Source organism: Thermobia domestica, chromosome 13 (genome assembly GCF_964235325.1).
Source record: "Thermobia domestica chromosome 13, izTheDome1.hap1.1, whole genome shotgun sequence".
Classification (NCBI taxonomy): domain Eukaryota; kingdom Metazoa; phylum Arthropoda; class Insecta; order Zygentoma; family Lepismatidae; genus Thermobia; species Thermobia domestica.
This window is the reverse complement of record NC_137466.1, coordinates 9,201,586-9,215,575: the sequence shown is the minus strand read 5'-3', so window position 1 is coordinate 9,215,575 and position 13,990 is coordinate 9,201,586.

Sequence of the window (13,990 nt, the reverse complement as noted above, 5' to 3'; positions counted from 1 at the left end):
CTCTCAGTCACATTAAGTAAATATTTCAGCGACTGTAGATTTTAAATACAAGAGAGAACTATAAAATTATCTAGTACATAGTGTTAAAAAGTCAGGTCAATGTATTCACACATGATGGTGCTACACTTCCAAACGGGTTTGATTTATTTTAAAAATTAAAGGTGGTTACGAGTATCAAATCTCAGACTTAGTGATCGAAAGTTGAGAATACTAATATTCCAACTGTTTCTTTACACAATACATATGCACTGTTATAGACTCAATATAGAAATCAATAAAAATAATAATAATAATAAAATAAAAAAGTAAAAAAAAAAAAAATAAAAAATATAAAAAAGTAAAAAAAAATATAAAGTAGGTAAAAAGTAGTGTTAAGTAGAACAGTTGTGTAGAAAGTAGAATGTAGTGTAGTATAGAACAGATATATAATATAGAAATAGAAAATATATTGAGTAATGCAGAAATCTGAAAAACAAAAAGGAAACAAAAGTAAAATAGATTCCAAGCGAAGTAGAAAAAAAAAGAAAGAAAAAAGATTAACCCTAAGTACAACAAATCAGGAGAAAATGAATCACTTGCTAAGCGCCACAACATCAATTTTGCTCCTTTTTCACAACGGATTTCGACTGGATTTTTGACACGTATGTACGGTGTTAGTCTATTCCTAATGCACTGTACCAGGTACGTCTGGACGTTAATAGCAAATCCAAATCGACACAACGGTTGGCTAACACTTTTGGGAGCCATAGCAATCCAAACAAGCACTTTCTCTTCAAATTTCTTCTTTTTGGCAAATTTAACACTAGATGGAGCTTTAGAGGTTTCGGTTGTATAGAAGCCAACATTTCCATTGATAGAGGCATGGGACAATGTAACATAGGTTTCATCATCCAAGATGAAATCACGAACATCGAATTTTTGCAACAAGTGGCCACACTTGAGTTTAACCATGCTTTTTTGTTGTTCTGTGTGCTTCGGGATGGTCACTCAATCCCATTCTTACATCTTTTAATGATGTCGTAGGCTGTTCTACGTGGTACTCCTTCAGCTGTAAAATGTTTTTACTGTGCACATTTTACCCGTGCTTTGTTGTGTGCCGTAGAACATGTACACACATTAGGTTATCCTCGCCGTCAAACAGGATCACGATAACACCATTTGTTCCTGTATCTGTTGGTGCACTACTGGCTCATCATCCTGACAGGTCTACCGCCTGTTCATGTACTACGTGAGACAGGTGCTATCCTCTAGAAATTTGTATATATTTATATTGAACACACTTTACTGTGCGACAGTAACATTTTATGAAAACTGATAAACCTTCTCTTGACACCTTTCTTTTACTTTTTTGCCTCTTTCTAAACATCGATTTTGTTATCAATATATGTACTATATCTTCCAAATCGACTTCTCGAAATAATCCTGAATGTCATGTCGCTGTAATTTTCTTGTAAATAATTGACCATATCAATCGGTATTTCGCATGATATTATGTCTTCCTGTCATGCTTGAAGTTGCAGATGCTTCGTCACTATAGTGTATTTGTAGGTCGTCCTAAAAGCTATTTTCTTTTATTGAAATTCCTGTTTCGTGTGCATCGACAAATTATGCTATGCAAAGAGATTTCACGAGAATGTCCATGTGTTCTATGGCGCTCTTTGCCATTAGAGCACATTAGATAGATACATCTTTTGTCATGATCATTGTACTCTAGGGTTAATTTCCAAAAAAACATTAGAATTAGATTGTAGAAATATAGTATAGTGTAGATTTCAAATGAATATCAGTTAATTAAAGAATAAAAAAAAATAAAGTATTATGTAATGAAATCAAATGAATATTAGATTAGTTGAAAAATGGAAGTCATTACGCTTGGAATAGAAATGAACCACATATTTCGTAAATCTTGACAATTTTTAAATTCTACACTGCTTGACAAACATTAAAAAATGCTTACTAAAATTAATTGACATATTTTTGTTGAACTTTTTTTGTTTCGATTTTCATGTGTACATTCCATTACTTAGATTTCATTAAAGACCATAATAAACGCTTTTGTAATAAATTAAACAAGCTGAGACTGCCTTCCGTGTTCCCGCTATTTCATTCTATGACAGTATTTCCATTTTCCATGAATCATCAATGTTGCTAGGTATCAAAATTAATATCCTTCTATCTTTTATTTATCACAAGTTCTTTGTTGTTTATGTAGATCACTCTCACAATTTACCCCATCTAGCATCAGCAAGGAGAGGGAAGACTTATATCTAATATTCTTTGAGAGTTATGGAACGTTTAGCCTTTACTTTACGGGAAATCTAATTTTTCTTAAGTAACTTTATAAACAGAACATTCATGTCGGCAATACCTTCACATATTCCTCTAAGACAACTTCGTGGCCAAATAATAATCAAATTGAACCTGAAAATAATTTTCATAGAGACTAACTTACGTGCAAGTTCAATCTACAAATTAATCAAAACTGTGCGATCAAAATAGTTCCACAACGATTTCAAACGATCTTCCTGTATACCAAAATGTGAATTTTCATTGAAGCTTCCTTTGCTAAATATATTTCAGGCTCTCCGAGTTTACCAGTCAACCTTCCATTCTTTCTGGGATGATCTTCTTGTTCACATCAAGTCTAGGTTGGTGGGCAATATGTAAATTTTAAAGCTTTTCTCTCGCTTGGGAGAGCTGTTTTATAATTTGATAATGTTTCTTCTTCGTAACAGCATTTAGATAATCTATCCTTGGTCTTCCTCTTTCTGGTTTTCCTTCTGCCTTTTCCCCTACCAGCACGGTGCTCCAATCGGAGTGCCGAATAAGATGGCTAAGCAAGCTGTTTCTTATTTTTCCTTTTATCTTCATGATCTATTGTCCTTCATTACCTTCCTTTAGCACTTCATTCCTTTTCCTTTCGGTCCATGATATGTGCAGCATTCTTGCGCCAACACCACATTTTAAATGCTTCGAGCTTGGATATTTCAGCTTTCCTCAGTGTCCACGTCTCTGATCCGTAAAGCGCCACGCTCCATACCAGAGTCGTAATAAATTATTTACGAACATCCAACGACACATTTCTTGATGTTAGCAGTCCTCTTTTTCTATTGAATGCATGTTTAGCCTGTGCTATTCTGGAATTTACATCTTTTTCACTTCCGTCCGAGAATATTAGACTTCCTAAATAAGGTAACCCTTCGATTTTTTCTCCATCTAGGCATACGTTTGCCCCTTCCTCTGCTGCTCTTGTGTACTTTATCGCTTTGGTTTTCTTCTTATTTATCTTCATTTTGCATGTTTTTCCAGTTAATCTTTCAAGTTTGAAAGTCTGGGATGATAGCTATGTATACAATGTCTCATGTACCCCCTTTGAACTAACTTTTTATAATGGGTTAATACCTCAACTTATCCACTATGCTTTACTTTCCAATTTTCAATGTTCATTTTAGTTTTAGTTGGGTTTGTTTCAACTTTAGGCCATGATTTTTCAATTTGTCGTAAATATTCTAGTGTCTGTTAATTTAACAGACTTGTTAATAACAGGTCTGTTAATTTCATATATTCAGAACGTGTCTCCGAAGTCTAATATTGCTAAGAACTTGAATTTCTATCACTCTGCCATTACAAACACTTCCCAAGATCCATGATTTTTTATCCAATAAAGAGTAACCGATTGTTCTGTGTTATATGTCTGGTTTACATTTAATAAATCGAACTGTTAGTTCTGAGCTGTAAATTAGTCGCTTTTTCAATAATCTCTAACATGTCAGCACACACTTTTCTTTATAATAATAACAATAAAAACCAATGTACATACAATTTTTACTAAAGCTACAAGAAGCATGTGACAGCTAGAATTTTCTAAAAAAGGGCATTTACGAATAGTTTCTGATAACAGTAAAAAGTGTTTTTATTATTTGTTAAATTTCCTAGATTCTTTCAGAGAAACTGATGTTTCCCAATAACTATTGCAAGCTTTCTTGCAATAATTGTTTCGGAATCACCATCAAAAGAAAAGATTTATGCACAATAGGCGAAATAGCTATGTTTCTTCACGTGGTTTTCCACTAAAATACTTACTTGTAAATAATAAGTAATAAAATAAAATAAATAGAAAAGAAACATAAAATTAATAACTAAAACATAAGAGATCAAAGATTTATGCACAATAGGCGAAATAGTTCCCTAACTTCATAAATCTTCTGACTCTACTTAAACATTATGTAGAGAACAAAATAGAGAAAATAAAATGAGTAAAGTTGAAACAGCACACTCAGACGGCATTTTCTTTAGATATTAGACATGCACTCACTCACTCAGCATTAACACATGAATATATGAGAATAATGAAAAAATATACACAACAAAACACAGCCCACAACACAATCACAAAACAAACTAATTTCTAACAGAAACGCTTCTCAAATTCTTGTTTTCAGCCACACATGTTTCCCATTAATTTGCATTTGTGTATGTGTGTGTGTTTGTCCCTTTAGTTGTCGCCATGTGACGTCATAGTTTGACCTCTGCTTCCATGGAGAAAACAGAGGCGTGTCTGACCCTAGCCTTAAATAGAGTAGTCTTGGTTCTTTCTGTAAACAGCATGTTCTGAAATATGTATCAAATTTCGGTTAAATTTGAGTGGTACAATTCTCTTCCATTACAACCCTGAGTGATAAATTATACATTCATTCATTCTCTGGTACTTATATGATTCTTTCTTTTAAAAAAATCTCTAGAACATATTATAATCTTCGTATCTCTTTCTTCCTTCTTCCAATAGCTTCGGTTATGTTTACACGTCTTCTTTAAGATATTTCTTTGTCTTCAAATGGTTGCATATGTTCTTATACGTCCTATTAACTCATATTCATACATAAAGTGTCTCTTGATTTTTTTGATTTGCGTCTTAACTATTATAGCACCAATGATGCATTACGTATCTTAATCTTCACAAATCCAAAATAAACAGTTAATGAGAAAGTCAACATTACATAGGTAAATAATATCATGAATGAAAAAAAAACATAATTTCACTCCATTCAATTAGCACAGTAATTTTGTCAAGCAGTGGCATATAAATGTACATATTTATTATATATTTTTTAAATAAATAAAATCCCCTTCCTGTGGGACGCCTACACGTGCAAAATGATATCTACTGAATTGTGTTCAGTAGAAATCTGTTGCAGCGAGGCAGTTTGTGCAGTTATTTAGAAGTAAATAAAGTAAACCAATAACCAGATAGTGATTTCCTTTGGACAATAAAAATAATTTATTCTTCAGTTTGCATTTATACGTTTCATATTCAAAGCATAACATCAAAAAGTAATCTGATAGATATTATTTCGTAAAAAAAATAAATTAGTGAATTCTACTATCTTTTGGCTGTTGCTTATTAGAAATTAGAAATTCTATTACTATCTGTTGGCTGTTGCTTAATAATAGTTGTGCAGTGTCTCGTGGCGAAGGGGGTGTCCAGGTATAGCTCCTCTTCATATGATGAAGCTATTCCTGGGGCGAAGGGCCCACTAGAGGTAAGAGGTAATTAATATAGTTATAATTAGTATATTTTTAACTAAGTTTAGTTCATAAACATTGAACAAGTTTAATATAGTGTATTTTTTAATTTTTTAATGAAAGGATAAGAGAGTAATATTTTTGAAATATTCATAAAAACGAGAAAATAATAATTATATGTCATGTTTTCAATTATGTTTGTAATTTTATTGTAAATATTTTAATATATATATATGTCATGTTATGTTTTTTTCTAAATAATTATCTTTGTATATTTTATGAGTAGATAATTATGAAATGTTCATATGATTATGCTACTGCGTAATTATATATTTAGATGTGTTGTTTTGTTTGTTCATGTTTTCATTTTACTTTTTCATTTTGTATATACTATATATCAATGTTTTTGTTAGCTTTAATAATTATTACCAATATAGTTTTGTACTTAGCTCAAATGTTTTCTTTTCCTTTTAAATATTGAATGTATATTAACAGTGAATTTTGTAAAGTAAGTAAATTAAGCTGGCAAAGCAGGATAGTCTATGATAAACTTTCTGTTGAAAAGGAAAACAAACACTTTATGTTAAAGGTAAATACAAAATATTTATTGTACTTATAAAGATGTAAACAATATCTTAAGAAGATATTGTACTTTGATTTGTAACTTGTTAATGTACCGTTGTTACTATATATGCACACAGGAGGGCTATTTTCTCAATCTCTAGTAAAGTAGAAATAAGAACATGAATACATAAATTCATCAGAATAAATCTAGTCATCAAAGTACTCATATAACAACTTGGCGTAAACGTTTCAACGACCAAATTTTGTCATTCTCAGTACTTGTTTCTTAAGAACATCACACTGCTTGTGGAACCACATTTTCTCATCTGCTGTAGAAATAATGTTAATAAATTTTGAATTACTGCCTTTAAATTACCTTGTCAGGTAAAAGATGCCTGTGAATTATATATCTACACAATGCTATCTTGTTAATACCGCTTTACGTGATGGGAACTGGTATGGATTTCTTACTGAATCGTGTTGATTCACGGGTAGTTTACCTCTTAAATCTGTTTTGTTTGTCCACTTTACCTGAAATCCAAATTTCTTCTCAGTTCAATGGGACCCTGCCTCAACTAAAAATTGTGGCAATGCCGACGAAGATACATATCTGTGCTCCAAATTTAAATATTACACTTAACAAAATTATAAACCTTCGAACAACTCTATTTTTCACTTGCTAAACATTGTTCTAATTCTGCTTACTCAAGATACCGCACTCTGATATGTCACATGTTATTTCTACATAGCTGCCATTGTGATTAAAGTATTTATCATACCTTGGTAAGGGTTTTCTTATACCGAAGTAGATTTCTTTCTGATCACTTAGCTAGGGCCACCATAAGCCTTTGTTAGCTTTGGGATGCATTTTCATCTCTATAATTTTGAACCGCTCACATGTCTCATCTCTCCTTTCGCGTCGTAGCGTTCCAAAAATTTCAAGACCGAGTCTATTTGCTAAGACTTGTGGTGATCAGTAGTCAATTTTGTAACTCACAGTGGACCAAGTTTCTTGTGCTCAAGCATTATAGTCAAAGTGCCATAGAGAACTGATCTTGAAATTTCAGGGAAGACAGCAGACATTTCAGAAGACGAAAATCTACGTCTTTAATCAACCACATCGTCACAGATTTCCGCCCGTGACTACCATTGCCATTTACCTTGGTACGTCCCTTTTAAAACTTTCTGTGCCCTCGTACACACAACTATCATTCATTAAGTCCTCGCTGTAGAGATCATTCATTCGATGACAAATTGTGGCTGAAGCCTCGAGAAAGCGATTTACAGCATTAGATCACACCTGGTGAGCTCTACGGTTACACTTGATGTTTCTACGTTTTATTCTCCAAAACTATTAACCTAGAGGTTGAAAAAATAGACATAGGGCCAAAATAAGATATACCATACATATAGTTTGTAAGTGTGTTGGTAGGTAGGTAAATACAGAGACAATCTTAAATCCTAAGAATTGTTTACTCGGGCTAAAATAGGATGTAGTGTAGAGGTAGGTAGGTAGATAGATGTAGAGGTCATCATAAGAATCGGTTACTTGGAATAAAATAGGAAATAATGTTGAAATTATAGAGACACATAATGCTTGTAAATGAAAAAGTATCCAGTAACATTGGAGCAGATATAAAAATATGTTAATGTAAAAGTGAGTTATTTGGTATAATGTTGTTTGGCGCACTTTTAAAATTAGTATTAAAACAAGTAGTCTTGTGAATGAATGAACTGGATTTTGTTTTTTGCTTTCATAGGGTTGTAAAATTAGAACAAATCGCAGTTATTTCCAGGTATATGCTGTTTTTTATTTCGTGTTGTAAAAGACGTGGTGGTTTACTTAAGAATACTAACAAGTTAGTGTGTGTGTGTGTTTAAAGTAAGATTAAATGGTAAATAAGTAGCTACTTCATCGCTTTCTACGAAAAATTATATTCTCTCTCTCTCTTTCTCTCTCTTTCTATTGAAGAATAATATAATAAGCTTGTTTAACTAAATTTTAATTTCATTTTAGCAGACTGGTAATTTAGAGGTAATTTTGTTATTTAAATTTCATATCTATTGCATATCAATAAATGAGGTTACATGTGTTGTTTTTATGAAAGATAAATTTTACAAGTTTTTCATTACAGCGAAAAATTTTCCTTTTTAAATTATGTTTATATTTCGTTAGTGTCCAATATTGATGAGGTCATTCTATATACATAAGGTTGTAATAAAAGTAATTTTTTACGTAGAAAGTTTTCAACATCATAAGTAATAATCTGGTTCTATTCATATTGCTTAAATTATCTAAATAATACCATAAAAGTAATGTCCCTATATGCTACTTTTAAAAGAATTTAGTTAGTAAATTTTGTCACTTCTTAATCCATTATATTGATTTTATACAATACTCTTATGCTGTCAAATGGAAACCTATTCTCTGCCTTGTATCTTTGATCTGTGGTGCATAAGTTTAAATGTGTTTTGTGTATCTTCAGTCTAGTCTTTTGAGGTTTGCCCAGTTTGCATAAGATGTTTGTCGCCGCATGTTGAGAGTCCGTCTTCTATGTTCGTCATTACATATTCTGTGTATTTGTTCAGTAAAACTTTCAGTTAACGTATTGTGTATTATAGGTCTCATTTTGTTCCGTTTTTGTCTTCAAATAATCTTGCTTTACTCCTTGGCTATTTAAATAATTAATTATTTTTTTTTCGCTGAGACTAATTTTTCAGTTTGTTCTGGAGTTCTTCATAGAAAGAAGCTATTTAAAAGGTATATTTATTGATGACTGATATCGTAAGTATTCTGATCTTTAATTTCCTAATAGATTGGTACACAGTAATGCAGGATCTTGGTTCACAGGTTCAAATGGCCACAACTTACATGAAACTGAACGAAATTTATTGAAGTAAAAACTAACATCATCAATATAGTTCTGCCAATATCTGTGGTTGTACAACTGGTAAAATCTCATAATGCATTCTTGATTTGGTTATTGAAGACGTGTTCGTGCAAGAAGCAGTCCAAGTGTAGAAAAAGGTGATAGTGGGCGAGAGGTCTGACGAATATGTTGGACAATTTGTTGAGTTTCGTATCCTAATAAGTGTTCGGCACTATTGTTACTAACATGATTGAGCCTTTTATGTTCAACAATGATGGCCATAGGCGTTGAACATTTGATGCATTTGGTCAATTTCCTGATAATTTTCAATCGTGATGGATTTAAGCGGATTGAGGGGTTCTCTCCATCTAAAGATCACTACATAGTTGTCATGATCTTCGGGTATAACTGTTGTATTAGAAAGTGTTTAGGAGCAGAATTGGCATGATCTTCGGGTATAACTGTTGTATTAGAAAGTGTTTAGAAGCAGAAGCGCAATTTAGCTTTCTCTCATCACAGTCTCCTTTAGCCTCGCCGGCATATCCGTGGGACGTAAAACTAAAAGATATCATTTCATTCATTTTATTTCATAATCATAGATATTCTGCCATTATTGCAGGTAGTTTGTTGCAACAAAGAAGCTTCCATGCATCACGTTCTTCAGCTAATCTCTTAGTCTTGATGTATTAATTTTCTTTTTTAATACCGTCCATCAGCTTTAGGCTCTTTCGCTCTCCCTTTTCCACTTCACCTTAGCTTCTATCATGTCCTTCATGATATAATGCCTTCTCAGCGAATGTCCCAAGCAGTTTCTCTTCCTCTAAATTGTACTTTTCTCGTCCACTATTTCTAATACTTTCTTATTCGTTTCCCGTTCAACCTAGGTAAATTTCTCTACTCTTCTTCACAGCTATATTTAGAAAGCCTCCAATCTTCCTTTTTTTTCTTAATTAAAAGTACCAATTTGTTCAATTCTTTGTACATTCTTGTGCTACGAATGTGTCCATCTTTTAGACATTTCATAATTTCTCCAATGCCGTGCGACGGAAATCTCGTACAACTTCTTCCCGTGTCTGGATGTCCTTTAATTTGTAATCAGCAATAAATCGATGTTCGGGACTTACTTTAGCTTCAGCCTGAAATACTAATGACAGAGCTGACATGCTGCTCAGTTATTTATGCACGCTACAGTGAAGTTTAAATTCGTCGACAGAAATGGTTTCAATACACAAAACGGAAACACAATCCATACTTTCTACGAGGTGTATATCTAAAATAAGTAACACATAAGCTGTTGAATGATATATAACACGGTATATATAGATAACATCACTAGGATGACAGTCATGTTTTAAATTGAGGTACCCCAAATCCTGCATTACTTGTGCAACAGCTCACTACTTATCAAATAGTTATTAAGGTACTATAGTTAAAAGACTGGATTAAAACTATATTTAAAACTAGTAGTTTAGCCAAAATTTTTACCAAACGTTTTCTTAAGCGTTATTTTGCTTGGATCTTTTTGTTATTCTTATTTCATGTTTGTGCTTTGTGGCTTTTCCAGGACCGAAGAAGAAGGAAGTTATTATCATAGCATTTATTTAGTGTATAGGAAAAAGAAGAGAAATGTTTAATCTGGTAATAGATTAAATTTAATAATAATTATAATAATAAATAGCTATTACCTAGGTTTTTTGTGATCCGAGGTAAAACTATAACACATTTTCTAGTAATTTCCGAGTTAATAACAGTTGATTTCTTGGTCCATCATCCATTTTCAGCACCAGGGCTATATGTGATGTAGACCTGTAGTTAAAGGTGCAATATAAATTTCCGTAAAACGCTCAAATTTCAAAGCTTTTCCACGGAGAATCGAACCCGAGATCACGTGTATCAAAGGCGTGCGCTCTAGCCACTAGCCAGTGAAGATGTCTAATAAACGATTGAGGATTGGTGATTGGTTCCAATATGTGCTTCAAATAATTCTTCTTTCTGTCCTCAGTCATAGATTATTGGGCAACATGCAAATTTTAAAGCTTTTCTCTCCCTTGGGAGAGCTGTTTTATACTTTGATAAAGTGCCTTCTTCGTAAGAGCATCTAGTCTATCCCTGCTCTTCCTCTTCCTGGTTTTCCTTCTGCCTTTCCCGTTATCAACACATTGATCCAATCGGAGTGCCGAATAAGATGGCCAAGCATGCTGTTTATTTTTTTCCCTATTATCTTCAAGATCTGTCGTCCTTCATTAGCTTCCTTTAGTATGTCTTAATTCCTTTTCCTTTCGGTCCGTGATATTCGCAGCATTCTGCGCCAACATCACATTTTAAATGCTTCCAACTTGGATATTTCAGCTTTTCCCAATGTTCACATCTCTGGTTCGTAAAGCGTCACGCTCCATATCAGAGTCTCAATAAATCGTTTTCGAACGTTCAACGACACATTTCTTGATGTTAGCAGTTCTCTATTTATATTGAATGTTTGTTTAGCCCGCGCTTTACTGGAATTTACGTCTTTTTCATTTCTTCCATTCGAGGATTATAGATTTCCTAAATAGAAGAACGTCTTAACGTCTTCGATTTTCTTTCCCTCTAGCCATACGCTTGCCCCTTGCTTTCAAATAATTAGACACCATAAATATAAGCAAGGATACGATACTTTTTTTTTTACCTTTATTTGAAGTTGAATTTCGCAAGTAAGGAAAAGAATCTTAAAAATATACGCCGATCTCTGTGTATATATTGAAAACCTCTGTTATATTTCATAATTTTAAATCTAAAAAATCTCCGCGGTCGTCGTCTTAGAGTTTTCAGTTCAGTTCTTATTTCTTCCTCTTCTTCCTCTTCTTATTCTTCTTCTTATTATTATTATTATTATTATTATTATTATTATTATTATTACATAATACGTAGTATGTAATATATTATGTCTATAAGGTAAATAGATGTTACAAAAGAATATGATCGATTGTATGGTACTAGCATTGAGGGCATGAATTAATGAATTATTATTAAGGTTTCCGATCTTGTATCTAATTAATATTTCACTTTTTTAGTATTAATCAATAAAACCAATTCCTTAACAGGAATGAATAGTTAATGTCCTTTAATCTGAATTCATTTTGCAAGATTTAGTCTAGTTATGTGCTACAGAATAGAGAATACATTTCAACTGGAAATCGAACATGAAACTATATGCACCGAAAACAACAAAAGAGTCGAAACACAAGCAAACACATAAATTATGAATAAAAAATACATATAAATGAAATATAAGTAATATTCTTTTGTGACTTCTATTTCATTTAGTGTTACGTTAATGTATGTTTTATTTTTAAGGAAAACTGCAGAGGTGACTGCAGTACATTTTTAACTCGCCTAAGCCGGTCCCCAGCCCGGTTGCAAAAGCAGGAGGGAAAATGTACGGCCAACTTCACCTGGAGGAAAATTCAACGGCACCTGGAGTCAAATTTACCAAGAGGACCATGACTGTGTAAGTTTACCCTAAAATCAATTAAGGTATAACAAAAGCATAATAAAATTGTTATTTACGTTGACTGCGTAGTTATTTTAAATACTCAGCCATGTTTCGTCCTTATACTAACATGGCAATGTGTACAACATAGTGTGATAACGGATAATAAGTTGCGTACAAAGAGAACTACGCATTCAAGATAAATAACGATTTTACTGTTTAATATTATTAAAAGTATGTTCGTTTTAAGTAGCTTTTACCTACAGATTTCCTCATGTTTCGCGGGGCTTTCCACTATTGTAACTTATATTAAAAATATGAATGCTTCAGTCGAAATTCGAACCCAGGACATTGTAATCTGTGAAATCAACTTATACTTATGATAGATAGGTAGATAGATTTATATGTAAAACTTACTAAAGAATTAGAGCAGGGTTCCTAGTGGTCAGGGAAGTCAGGGGAAAAGATTGGAAATCAGGGAAATTATGAATGTATGAGAAGTATCGTATCTTCAGAGTACTTGATTGTCAGACGTTTATGGGTAGATACTAATGATCACAGTATGGGACGTTGCTCAGATTTTTATGGGTGGTAAGTGGAATGTACGTGTGAGCAATTGATTATTATTTGTCTCTATAGAATAAATATTCTCATATATAAATATTCACCGTTATTTATTCCTTATTTATATGTCAACGTCATCCGACAACTGTCATGAAAGTCAGGGAACTTCCTGTCAAAGGTCGCGGAAATAGATTTCTCCAGATCAGTAGGAACCCTGTAGAGTTTTGAATTTTAGCACCTTAAGCTAAAATTACAGTTTAATTCAGCCATTAAAAAATAATATCGTTATTTTGATGTTACGTTCTAGACTGTTCCGTCTGTTTGTCTCTTGAGGCAAGGAAAACAAAGTAATCTATTTGATAAGAAAAGTGGCTCACCTTGTGCCTCTGTGTATATTACTTTAATTGAATATTTTCTTTTTCTCAGGGAACGTTATCAGCACCATTTTTATCATTGTATAACCGATCCTTACCTTTACGAGATTGGTTCAACATGCTCCGCCTCTGACATAGAAGGAACCCCTGTAGGATTACTAAACCACAGTTATTTTTCAACATAGTCCCCTGCAACATGAACACACTTTTCCAATCGACTTTCTAGTGCCCCAGTTCCAGCGGAAAAAATAAATCTTTTGATTGGTCCTGCAACCATTTATTCACAATATATATAACCTATGAATCACTGGCAAAATATTTTCCATGAAAATGTTTCTTCATGTTCGGGAACAGATGGAAGTCACAGGAGGCCAAATCTGGAGAATAAGGGTCATGAGGGACAATTTCAAACCTTGCTGCATGAATTGCAGCCACTGCAACTTGAGAGGTATGGGCAGGAGCGTTGTCGCAGTGGAACAACACACCATGAGCCAACATTCCGCGGCGTTTTTCTTTGATGGCAGTATGTAATTGTGCAATTAAGTTTGCAAAATGAACACCTGTGATCGTCTTTCCCTAGTGAAGATAATCTATTAAAAGAATTCCTTCTGCTGCATCCCAGAAAA